This window comes from Euleptes europaea, chromosome 11 (assembly GCF_029931775.1).
Source record: "Euleptes europaea isolate rEulEur1 chromosome 11, rEulEur1.hap1, whole genome shotgun sequence".
NCBI classification, from domain to species: Eukaryota; Metazoa; Chordata; class Lepidosauria; order Squamata; family Sphaerodactylidae; genus Euleptes; species Euleptes europaea.
In genome coordinates this window covers 78,356,225-78,368,388 of record NC_079322.1, presented here as the reverse complement: position 1 = coordinate 78,368,388, position 12,164 = coordinate 78,356,225, and positions in this window count along the sequence as shown.

Genomic DNA, 12,164 nt, shown 5'->3' with positions numbered 1-12,164 from the left:
TTGAGCAGAACCCTCTCCTGGATGGACGCCTGTGGAGAAAGAAATGCGATGTCTGTGCACCAAAGTCCTGAGACCTGCTCAAAGCCAGTGCACGACAGAGGATGCAATCCAAATAGTTACTCATTTTTTAAAATGAGTGAAATATCCAATTATTCCTTTCATAGACATGGTTGTCTCAGTTCCAGAAGCGTGGCCATGTTTGGTCTGATTTAGCAAAAGCAATTTTGAATCATATTTTTTTGTCCTCTAAAAGCCCCCTTCATATGGTCTCTACTTTTTTAACATTGATTGATTAAAGGACATGGGAGCTATATTGCAGACTGTGTTCCCATACTTTTGCCTCTAATGATCTGGGCACGTGACATTAAAAAAACTTTTCTGAATAATGTTCTTCTGGACTAGCCCTCATTAATTGTCTGTGTCCTATAATAGTCAGTGCAATCTAAATGTGGTTTATGCAAGACACAATTTTTAAGAAACTATATAGCATCTTATTAGAAAAAGATAAAGTACTAATATCTGATATTGAAGTAATAGTCCAGGATCTTTCTTAAAGTATTATAACATTTTTTAAAAATATGAACAGAATTAACGTTTATGACATCTAAAGCTATGTTGGGAGGATTTCTAGCTTTCCGGTATTTCTGATTGCAACTCTCCAGTGCGACCATAAAATTTGTTAGTGCAGATATTCAGATTATGCATTAACCTCCCCCTGAAACAGCTTACTGTTCCCATTTCTCTGTTACTGCCTTGAAGACCTCGTGCCAAAAAGATTCCAGTAGACCACTTTTGTAGCATACAACATAATTGTTGCTGAACCTACTTTCTCTCTTTGCTGATGCTCAGTTGCGCATCAGCAGTACAGCTGTAGGTTGTCTGATGATCGTGTCACTGGTCCAGGCCCTGCATCAGCATACCCTGAAGTGGGGCTGGTGCCAAGGCCCGCAGATTCTGGTGGGGTCAGTGGCTCAGTGGTAGAGCATCTGCTTGGCATGCAGAAGGTCCCAGGTTCAATTCCCAGCCTTTCCGGTTAATAGAGACTAGGCAAGCAGGTGATGTGAAAGGCCTCTGCCTGAGACCCTGGAGTGATGCTGCTGGTCTGAGTAGACAATACTGACTTTGGTGGACCAAGGGTCTGATTCAGTGTAAGGCAGCTTCATATGTTCATGTGACCTGTGCTCATCTCTTGCATTGAAAACTCCATGAGGTGGACATTTATGGGATTGCCACGAGTCGGTTGCAACTCGACAGCACACTTTACTTACTTTTATTTTTACACTTTGTAGTGCTGGGGAATACTGTTATGGGAACTTGCTTTGCACATTTTTTGGCCCTTTGAGCGCTGGCCACTTCCTGGAAACACTCTAGCATAGGCATTGGTGACATGACAGGGTGTGACAGACCCTGGGGCAGGGGCCCGTCACAGGGGTCAAGGGATCAGGTCGCCTGGAGCCATCAGGGTTCATGGGGAGAGCCTACAGGAGCTGGGAGCACTAGTTGTCCCATACGGAGAGTATTGCTGAGAACGCTGACAGCTGGGTGGGGTTGGCTAATCTACACGGGTGAAGGAATCCCACTGGGTCTACACACTTGGGGAGGCTGGAGGCCTGCAGGCAGGGACCCCGGTAGGGAGGAAGGGCATTGCCAGTTGTTAGGGTGAGCTCTTAAGCTAGTGGTGCAGAGGAGTTGGGAGGTGGCCAAGGACAGGAAACCAAGAGAGTGAGAGTCAGGAGGACTGGACCAAGGGGTATGGTGCGAACGACCCAATGGAACCGTATGAACCAGCGCGGTCACTGATTGCCTATATTTGAATGGAGCCTTGGCCTTCACCAAGTCTGCCAAGAACATCCATGTGGCACCTGCCCCACCCAGAACCCTGTGACCCAGAGCAAGTGGTGGTCTTCCCTTCATTAGAAAATTGCAAGGCTTGGGTTTAAATTTCGCCTGCTTCTAGTAGATACAACAAAAGTGTTGTGGGCCTGAGGTTAACCTGATCCACCCAAATAGGTTTCAGTCTGTGTTGGAGGGGGTTGTGCTTTAGGTGTACTTCTGGATATCTCGTTGATCCTGGATATCCCAATGACCAGGGTAGACATGAATTCATTTTTCCAATGTAGGTTCACCAGCTGTGACTTTTTCTGGGAAAGGGAGACCAGCTGCAGTCATACCTACTTTGGTAACATGCAGGATGGACTACTGTAACACTCTCTGTGGGTCTGCCTTTGAAGATGGTTCAGAATGCTGCAGTTGGATACGTATAGGGGCTGGCTGCGGCGAGTACAACTCTTCTATCCTGGGCTAATTATATTGACTACCAGTGTGCTTCTGGAGCCATTTAAGGCCTTAAATGGTTTTGGACCAAGCACCCTGGCTGTAGGCTTCCCCCTGTACATACCAGCTGGCATTCTGAGGTTTGCTAAGGAAACCTTACAGTGGGAAGCCTCTGCTGGTATAATCTGATCAGTGGTAACCCACATACAGGCTTTCTCTGCAGCGTGGTGAAGTGGTTAAGAGCGGTGATTTGGCACGGTGGAGTCTGATCTGGAGAACTGGGTTTGATTCCCCACTCCTCCACATGAGCGGCGGAGGCTAATCTGGTGAACTGGATTTGTTTCCCGACTCCTCCACATGAAGCCTTCTGGGTGACCTTGGCTAGTCACAGCTCTCTCAGCCCCACCTACCTCCCAGGGTGTCTGTTGTGGGGAGGGGAAGGGAAGGTGATTGTAATACGGTTTGAGTCTTCCTTAAGTGGTAGAGAAAGTCGGCATATAAAAACCAACTCTTCTCCTTCTCTGGGAATTGTTCCTTCTTGCACTGTGGTTCTTTGAGAGGCTTTCTGGTGTCAAACTAAGACCTTCCCCCCCCCCCAGAATTTCTTTAGTCAAAATTTGTTATTAGTGTTTGTAAATTTTAGTGGCTAAAACTTTTCTATTTTTAATGGTTGTGTGTGGATTTTATTGTAAACTGCCATGCATATTTATTTTTAAACAAAGGTGAGGTATAAATCTTCAAATAAAGAAATCCAGGCATGTTCGGCTGGCGGAAGGATGCGCCTTGTGCCAGTGGAATTCATCATCACTGTCATGGCTCAATGGAGCATCATGGTCCAACCCACAGCAGTTAAACAGGCCAAATTCAAACAGCAGCATGGCTTGTTTTATAGAGTCCCATTACAGAACAAAAGGTTACCTATGAAAAAGCCAGTTATAAAAGTGTGTTCTGCTAATGCAAGAATGTGCCTTCTAGTCAGTTTCCAAATGTGTTTTGATGCTAGTCCAACCATATTATATCCAGTTATGAAGCCATGGTTATTATTACATTGACTAAAATGGTCATAAACTACATTTCACAGTACAGAATTTTGCAGTTAGACTGAGGGAACATGTTTGCGGTTCAAGATAAGAAGCCCAGGGAGGAAAACTGGCACTAGCTCAACATTTAGATATATCCCAAGAAGTTAAATAATGAATTGATTAAATGGTGCCTGTCAAATAATTAGCATTTAATTTGTAGTAAGCAATTAGGAGGAAATCTAAATGGTCTTGCTGTCCATAATTCTTAGTTTCTTCCAACTAAGACTTTTGGTTTTGCTAGAATTGATTCCAAGTAATATAAAACTGAATTGGAGATACCAAATCCTACTTTGGTTATTGATACCAGCATAGATTCCTGGCTTCTTATCCTTTCTTAAAGTTGTGCTTTATTTCTTGCCAATTTTAAGTATCTTTTTCTGAACCCACCTCTTGTCTATAAAGATATGGAGAGTGGGAAGTAAGCATTTATAGATTTCCCATGCAAACAAATTTTCTCCTTTTTGTCAAACTTTGTCATAATGTACTGAGTACATTTGAACTCAAAATATTACTGTATGGAGGATGTATTTGCTCCCAAATACGTAGTAATCATGTGTGTACTTCTGAATCCTAATGCTACTGAATCTTCCCATTTTGCCTACAGGGAAAATAGTGTATATTCTGAAACGTAACTAAAATGCAGCAGAAATCTTTTTCACTTCTAAGACTGAGACATCTTGTTTCATCAGTGTCAAAGCAGCATTTTTGGCCTAAAGGAAAAAAATTATTTTCGCTTGTGTTTTCTGAGCAAAGTAGATCTTTTGTAGACGATGCAGACCAAAGATGGAGCAGGGGACAATCCCTCCTTGGCCCTCTTAGCAAATGAAACACTTCTGATGCTCATTTTTAGTACTGAAACAAATACCGTACATACAGTATTGTCGAAATTCTTGCAAGGCACAATCTAGAATAAAGGCTCAACAATAAGCACTTAATACATGTCTTTGAAATAAAGGAGCTGACATAGTAAAAAAATGGTTTAAATGAAAGAATCGACCATATTTACATATATTGAGATTGAACAGCTGTTTACACAATCAATAAAAGGTGACTAATCTTTAACATGTTTTGCTGTTATTTTTCATTCTCTTTACTTGGTCAAATTCAGCAATTTGGGACAATTCCGTCCACGTTTTCCAGGCATGACTTAACCATTTTAACAGTTAAAGTTATCAGAAAATAGCTACTTCAAACTACTAGAAGAAGAAGTGTTGGTTTTTATATGCCGACTGTCTCTACCACTTAAGGAAGAATCAAACCGGCTTACAATCACCTTCCCTTCCCCTCCCCACGGTCTTTGCTGCCATCAAAAGATTTCAAATTAAATTATGATCATTGTTACCTATAGAACTACCCCCGTATCCCACAATAGCAGCAAATATCCAGGCCATTTTTATGTATCTTATTAAATGTAGAAGCGTAAGACAGATGCGTCATCTTATGCTTTTCAAGATTTATGCAAGGGGACTTGGTGCAATTTGTTATTTACAGCCTGTATATCATTCAAAGCAGCCGGCAAAATTTAAAATTAATATATTTAAAATTAAATTAATATATTATCAACACAACCATATCACTCGTAACTGAACAAAAACCACAGCAGGTGTAGGAATCAACTTGAAAGCATGTCAGAACAAAAAGGAATTCTGGTCCTATGTGTTCCTGCCTGGGAATTCAGATCACAGGGAGAGGCCCTCTTGACTGTCCCATCAACCCAAGAAGCTCGGTTGTTGGGTACACAAGAGAGGGCCTTTTCAGTGGCAGCCTCATGATTATGGAACAACCTCCCCATGAAGGTGTACCTGACCCCCTTATTCTTGACCTTTAGGAGGCAGCTGAAGACATTTTTATTAATTACAGCATTCAATTAAATTCAGTTCTTCTTCCTACTGGCAGTTTTAAATTACTGATTTTAAATTAGTGGTTTAATTTTATTTTATAGTACTTTATTTCTGTTTATATTTTAAGCTGCCTTGAGTTGCTGTAAGGTAAAAAGGCATTTTAAAAATTAATAAATAAAGCCCAATAATAAGGTGCCAGGAGAGCCTCACAGGAGAGACTCAGATCAAGACCACAGCAGTTTTCCTCCAGCTGCTTAAGAATTCATTAGGAGCATTGATTGGCCTGTTAGAATGCAGAAGTGCTTGAGGGGTGAGCAGCTTTCAGAGCAGGAGAGGGTGCCAGGGTGTGTCTCTCGGCTTTGAGGACTCTGAATTGGGACCCTACCTCACAGGACTATTACAGTCAACAAGCTTATCAGCTGTTCCTTTGCCTCCAGCCACCAAAACACAAAAACTAACTGAATTGACATCTCTTGCAAACTAAGTTCTACTGCTACAGAAAATCATGCAGCCAGGAGCAGATGGAAAGTACACATTTCTGCTTCTCCTGCTACACTTGTGTAACCCTAGACATTGGGATGCCCATGCGAAACAAATTTGAGAAATTAAATATACTTGGAGACCAGACTGAAAGAATGCATGCATTTTAACTTAGTTCCTCTTCTTGCTAATCTGTTCTGCCTGTTCTATTTGCATATTGATTAAATCAGTTATAAGTGGGTTTAAAGACTGAATATTCTGGGATTGACTTCAGCCTGTGCATCACATCACCCTGATCAAAAGACTTTCCCATGACACAATCATCCTTTGAAATAATCATGATCCTCTTTTGTCTCTGTTTTCAAAGACAGTTTGTGCCTCTGCTACTTCATGCTTTCTTTTCCCTAAATCAATCATATCATTCTTTAATCTTATTCATTTAGTCTCCTGCTTATTATGCAGGGCCCACACAAAATCCTTCTCTGTTTTGTAAAGTGCTTTTGAATGCTAGCTAGAATAGGAATTTGGAAAACCCTCCGGAAGCTGACAGAAATAGTAGATTACTTTGAAATGTGATATTGGAAGAGAGTGTTACAGATACCGTGGACCGCCACAAAAATAAATAAATCAGTGGGTTTTAGATCAAATCAAGCCTGAACTGACCCTAGAAGCTAAAATAACTGAGGCTATCGTACTTTGGTCACATTATGAGAAGACAAGAGTCACTGGAAAAGACAAGAACACTAGGAAAAGTTGAAGGCAGCAGGAAAAGAGGAAAACCCAACATGGACTTGATTAAGAAAACCACGGCCCTCAGTTTGTAAGACCTGAGCAAGGCTGTTAATGATAGGGTGTTTTGGAGGACATTGATTTACAGGGTCGGCCTGAGTCGGAAGCGACTTGATCGCATTTAACACACACTGGAAGAACCTCCTCCACAAATGAGTCCATGGAGAGGGACTATGAAGGAGCCAGAATTCCAGTGAGACTGTTGGTATGAGGATGCAAAGAGACTAAGAGTTGAGCTGAGAATTACAGATTTTAAAATATTATATTTATATATTTATTAGGTGTATACAACAAAATTGATAAAAACAATGGGCCTGGGCTGCAGGCTACATATAAAATCACAAGTATAAACTGTTATAAAAATAATACCTTTGATGATATAACAAAATATAAATGACCAATAGACCATATGTGTTTCAGCCTCTTGGGCCTTTCGCAGTGGTCAAATTATACAAAACATGATTAATCAAAAACACATCTGAAAATGCCCTTTACAGAGTATTTTATCTGAAATTTGTAAACCTTATATCCTGTGTGGGTAGATGTAAATTAATAACACCAATGGCTAACAGATTTTGTCACGTGTTGATGTCACAGCACATCTGGAGACATAAATATGTTTTTTTTGCACCAGATACTTGTGTGAGCAAATTACCATGCAGAAACACATATGGTCTATTGGTCATTCATATTTTGTTATATCATCAACGGTGCTATTTTTAAACGGCTTATACTTGTGGTTTTATATGTAGCCTGCAGTCCAGGCCCATTGTTTTTATCCATTTTATTGTGTACACCCAATAGGGTTGCCAACCTCCAGGTACTAGCTGGAGATCTGCTATTACAACTGATCTCCAGCCGATAGAGATTGTTGCACAACAAGATCAGTTCCCCTGGAGAAAACGGCCGCTTTGGCAATTGGACTCTGTGGCATTGAAGTCCCTCCCCTCCCCATACCCCACCCTACTCAGGCTCCGCCCCAAAAATTTCCCACCAGTAGCGAAGAGGGACCTGGCAACCCTAATACCCGATAAATATATAAATACAATATTTTAAGAATATATTATTGATAGAAGAAGAGTTGGTTTTTATATGGCGACTTTCTTTGCCACTTAAGGGACACTCAAACCGGTTTACAATCACCTTCCTTTCCGCACAAGACACCTTGTGAGGTAGGTGGGGCTGAGTGTGACTAGCCCAAGGTAACCCAGCTGGCTTCGCGTGTAGGAGTGGCCCAGTTCTCCAGATCGGAATCCACCCCTCCAAACCACCGCTCTTAACCACTACGCCATGCTGATAAAGGTTGGAGATTATTAATCAAAGTCTAAAGTTGGCGACAGGGATAAAAATGCACTATGATATGGTGGCTTGGGCACAGATAGGTGGATATTCTTGTTTTCCCTCTCATACCTTTTGTCCCCTTTTTCTTTTCTTTGTACCCCTTTATATAAAAATATTTTAAAATAATTTTTAGTTCTCAGCTCAACTCTTAGGTTCTCTGCGCATTTGGGAGGGTTTTTTTAGTTTGTCCCTCCCCCTTTGTTGGTTGCCTATGAGGATGCAGAGAACCAGAGTGATACAATGAAAATCAGTTGGGAGTCTGTGGCACTTTAGAGATAAGATGGCATAAGATTTTCTGGAGTAGGGTGGTTAAAGTGTTGGACTAGGGATGCCCTCTTCCAGGTGGGGTCTGGAGATATCCTGGAATTACAACTGATGTTCAGACTACAGAAATCAGTTCCCCTAGAGCAGGGGTTCTCAACAGGGGGGGAATCCCCCCCAGGGGGAAATTTTTGGGTTTCAGGGGGGGAATTGGGACCACTATTCAGCAAAGTGTGATGTCCTGCGGATTATGTACAATCTGTAAAATTGTAGGGTTTTTTTTTTTTTTGAATTAGACTCTCTTGGGAAGGGGGGAATTATATTCTGAACAATGGTGAAAGGGGGGAACGGAGCAAAAAAGGTCAAGAACCACTAGAGGCCCTAGAGGAAATGGATGCTTTGGAGGGGGGGGATTCTTCGGCATTGCACCCCACGGAAGTCCCAGCCCGCCCCAGGCTCCACCCCCAAATCTTCAGGAGTTTCCCCACCGGGGATTCGACCGTCCTGTCGATCTGATTGGTTGCTTGAAAACAGACCTGACGTTCTACCGTCCAGAGTTGCTGTCGATCTGATTGGTTGCTTGAAAACAGACCTGACGTTCTACCGTCCAGAGTTGCTGTCGATCTGATTGGTTGCTTGAAAACAGACCTGACGTTCTACCGTCCAGAGTTGCTGTCGATCTGATTGGTTGCTTGAAAACAGACCTGACGTTCTACCGTCCAGAGTTGCTGTCGATCTGATTGGTTGCTTGAAAACAGACCTGACGTTCTACCGTCCAGAGTTGCTGTCGATCTGATTGGTTGCTTGAAAACAGACCTGACGTTCTACCGTCCAGAGTTGCTGTCGATCTGATTGGTTGCTTGAAAACAGACCTGACGTTCTACCGGCCAGAGTTGCTGTCGATCTGATTGGTTGCTTGAAAACAGACCTGACGTTCTGCCGTCCAGAGTTGCTGTCGATCATCCCTGGGATGCGAGGGGGCGGGCGTACGCGCGGCAGCCGGCCGCTCCCGTTCTCCCATTGGCGGCTCCCACTTTTGGCGGGAGGACGCGAAGCCTTCCCAGAGTGGGCGGCGCCGCGAGGGAAGCCGTCCCGGGGGCGCCTTTTTCTCGCGCAGGCGCGCTCGCGGCGCTTCGGTTGGCTGTGTCGGGGCGACGGGGGGCCGGAGGGGTCATTCCGCCTCCGAGGGTTGAGGCGGCGAGAGGGAGGTGAGAGCGCTGCCCGCCGGCCCAGCCTCGCCTCGCCATGGAGGCCGCCGGTTCCCCCGTCTCGCTGCGGGCCTCCCACCGCCGCCGCCTCCTGCTCGTGCCCCACCACCACCACCGCTTCCCCGCGCAGGGGGGCGACCTCTGCGCCGCCGCGGGCCCCCGTATGGACACGGACTGCGGCGGGTGAGTCGCGCCTCCGCCGCCTCGTTGCGCCCCGGACAGTCACGTGGGGCTTGGTTTGTATGACCCCCCCTCCCCACCAACATCTCAATGCCCCCCCCTGCCTTGCCCCCCCCCTGCAGGTTCTCCAATACGCGCTTCGACTCCTCCTCGCAAAGACAATCAGGGTCACCGCACTTTGTATCCCCAGCAATGTATAAAGACTTTGGAAACGTTATAAAAAACATCGCTTTAAAAGGGTTTTTGGATACCACGGCTTACAAATGGTTGGAAGACGCCTTCACGGCTAAAGGGGCCAAACAAAGTACTGTCCGCACTTGGGCCCCTTTAGCCGTGAAGGCGTCTTCCAACCATTTGTAAGCCGTGGTATCCAAAAACCCTTTTAAAGCGATGTTTTTTTATAACGTTTTCAAACTGTTAATATATCGCTGGGAATACAAAGTGCGGTAGCCCCCAGTGGCTGTAGGAGCCGGACCGGCATTCCCGCCTCCAGGGCTCCCTGTTCCAATGACCACCTTTTCTAATTAATTGGCTACTTGCCTTATTTATACTCCCATTTTTTCACCCCACGGGGGCTTGCATAGTTCCTGTGTCTTCCCGTTTATCCTCACAACGACCCTGTGAGGAAGGCTAGGCCGGGAAGGGTGTGACCGGCCCGAGGTCCCCCGGTGAGCTCCCATATCAGGGAGAATTTGAACCCTACTAATAGGAGCAGGCCCATCATATCAGGTGCTGTGGACAACAGGCAGGATAAATGCTACTGCAGTCGTCTTGTTTGTGGCTTCCTAGAGGCACCTGGTTGGCCGCTGTGTGAACAGACTGCTGGACTTGATGGACCTTGCTTGGATCCAGCATGGCTTTTCTTACATTCGTATGAATACTAGTCATTATACATACCTATTCCCTACGGTATCAGAGGAGCACGCCTATTATCTTAGGTGCTGTGGAACACAGGCAGGATAAATGCTGCTGCAGTTGTCTTGTTTGGGGGCTTCCTGGAGGCACCTGGTTGGCCACTGTGTGAACAGACTGCTGGACTTGGTGGGCCTGGGTCTGATCCAACAGGGCCTTTCTTACATTTTAAGGCTTTAAGAGGGGAGTAGACATGCTCATGGAGGGCTATTCATAGCTACTAGTCAAAATGGATACTAGTCATGATGCATCCCTATTCTCTCCAGGATCAGAGGAGCAAGCCGAATATATTAGGTGCTGTGGAACACAGGCAGGATAAATGCTGCTGCAGTCGTCTTGTTTGTGGGCTTCCTGGAGGTGCCTGGTTAGCCACTGTGTGAACAGACCACTGGACTTGATGGGCCTCCTGGTTCTGATCCAGCATGGCCTTTCTTATGTTCTTATGAGTATAAGTCATGATGCATGCCTTTTCTCTCCAGGATCAGAGGAGCATGCCCATTATATTGGGTGCTGTGGAACCCAGGCAGGACAATGCTGCTGCAGTCGTCTTGTTTGTGGGCTTCCTAGAGGCACCTGGTTGGCCACTGTGTGAGCCCACTGCTGGACTTGATGGGCCTGGGTCTGATCCAGCAGGGCCTTTCTTATGCTCAGACCCTAGTCTGACACTCTCTCCACTACACCATGCTGGATCTCTTAATTACGGCTACCACGAAACCTAATACTGCGCACCAAAATGAAGTTTCTAATGGCCATGGTGACCAGGCGCCTGGGTCTTTGTCACCGTCTGCTCTAGCACATTTTTTATCTCACCCTTCTTCTGTGGTGGTGCTTGTGGCTCTAGTTTCTTCATTTTATCCTAACAATGCTTTGAGGCTGAGAGAGGGTGTGTAGCCCGAGATCGGTCTATTGTGTTTTTATCTCACTTTTTTGTGGGATTCTGTGTACTTAAGCAGATCATGAGAGGGAGGGCAGGAAGGGATGAGTCAGTGGGTCTCCTTAGGGGAGGGGCTGTGGCTCAGTGGTAGAGCATCTGCTTGGCGTGCAGAAGATCCCAGGTTCAATCCCCAGCATCTCCAGAAAGGGACTAGGCAAGTGGGTGATGTGAAAGACCCCTGCCTGAGGACCCTAGAGAGCCGCAGCCGGTCTGAGTAGACAATACTAACTTGGATGCACCAAGGGTCTGATTCAGTATAAGGCAGCTTCATGTGTCTCATGGGGAGAGGCTCCCACTTCTCTCTTTCAGTCAGGCAATGTTAGGTGGGAATGTGGGGGTCTCCTTGCTTAAGGGGTGGTGTGAATGCGCCTTATATGCATGCAGTCTTGCAGTGCAGGAATGTACCTGAAAAATGCAGGGAGACTCTGATCTAGAGAGATCCCAGATGAGGGACAGGCAGGTGAGAGGCAGCAACTGCGAAAAGCCAGAATAATTTTGTAGCTGGAAATACTGGTTTATGTCACCCAGGTCCAAACCTCCAACTAGCCCCATCCACTCAGTTTCTCACCTTAAACTGCCTCTTAGAACTGAGAGATTAGGGCGTGGGAGTTCATGTATACTCCCTTGAGGAGTAGGGTAGAATATATGCTGACGAAATTACATTGTTTTAGTCAATGATAAGTGGGGTGGACAAAGGGACAGTTGAGATCATTCCCTTCAACAAGGCATTCTTCCTGGAATCAGTTCACATGTTCATCAGCAACTGACTAATGTCTTTGTGTGTATATGTAAATCACCCTTGAAATTCTATGCATGTGGAGCTTGGATGAGATTAAGCTTCTCTTGAATGCCATTTCACTTA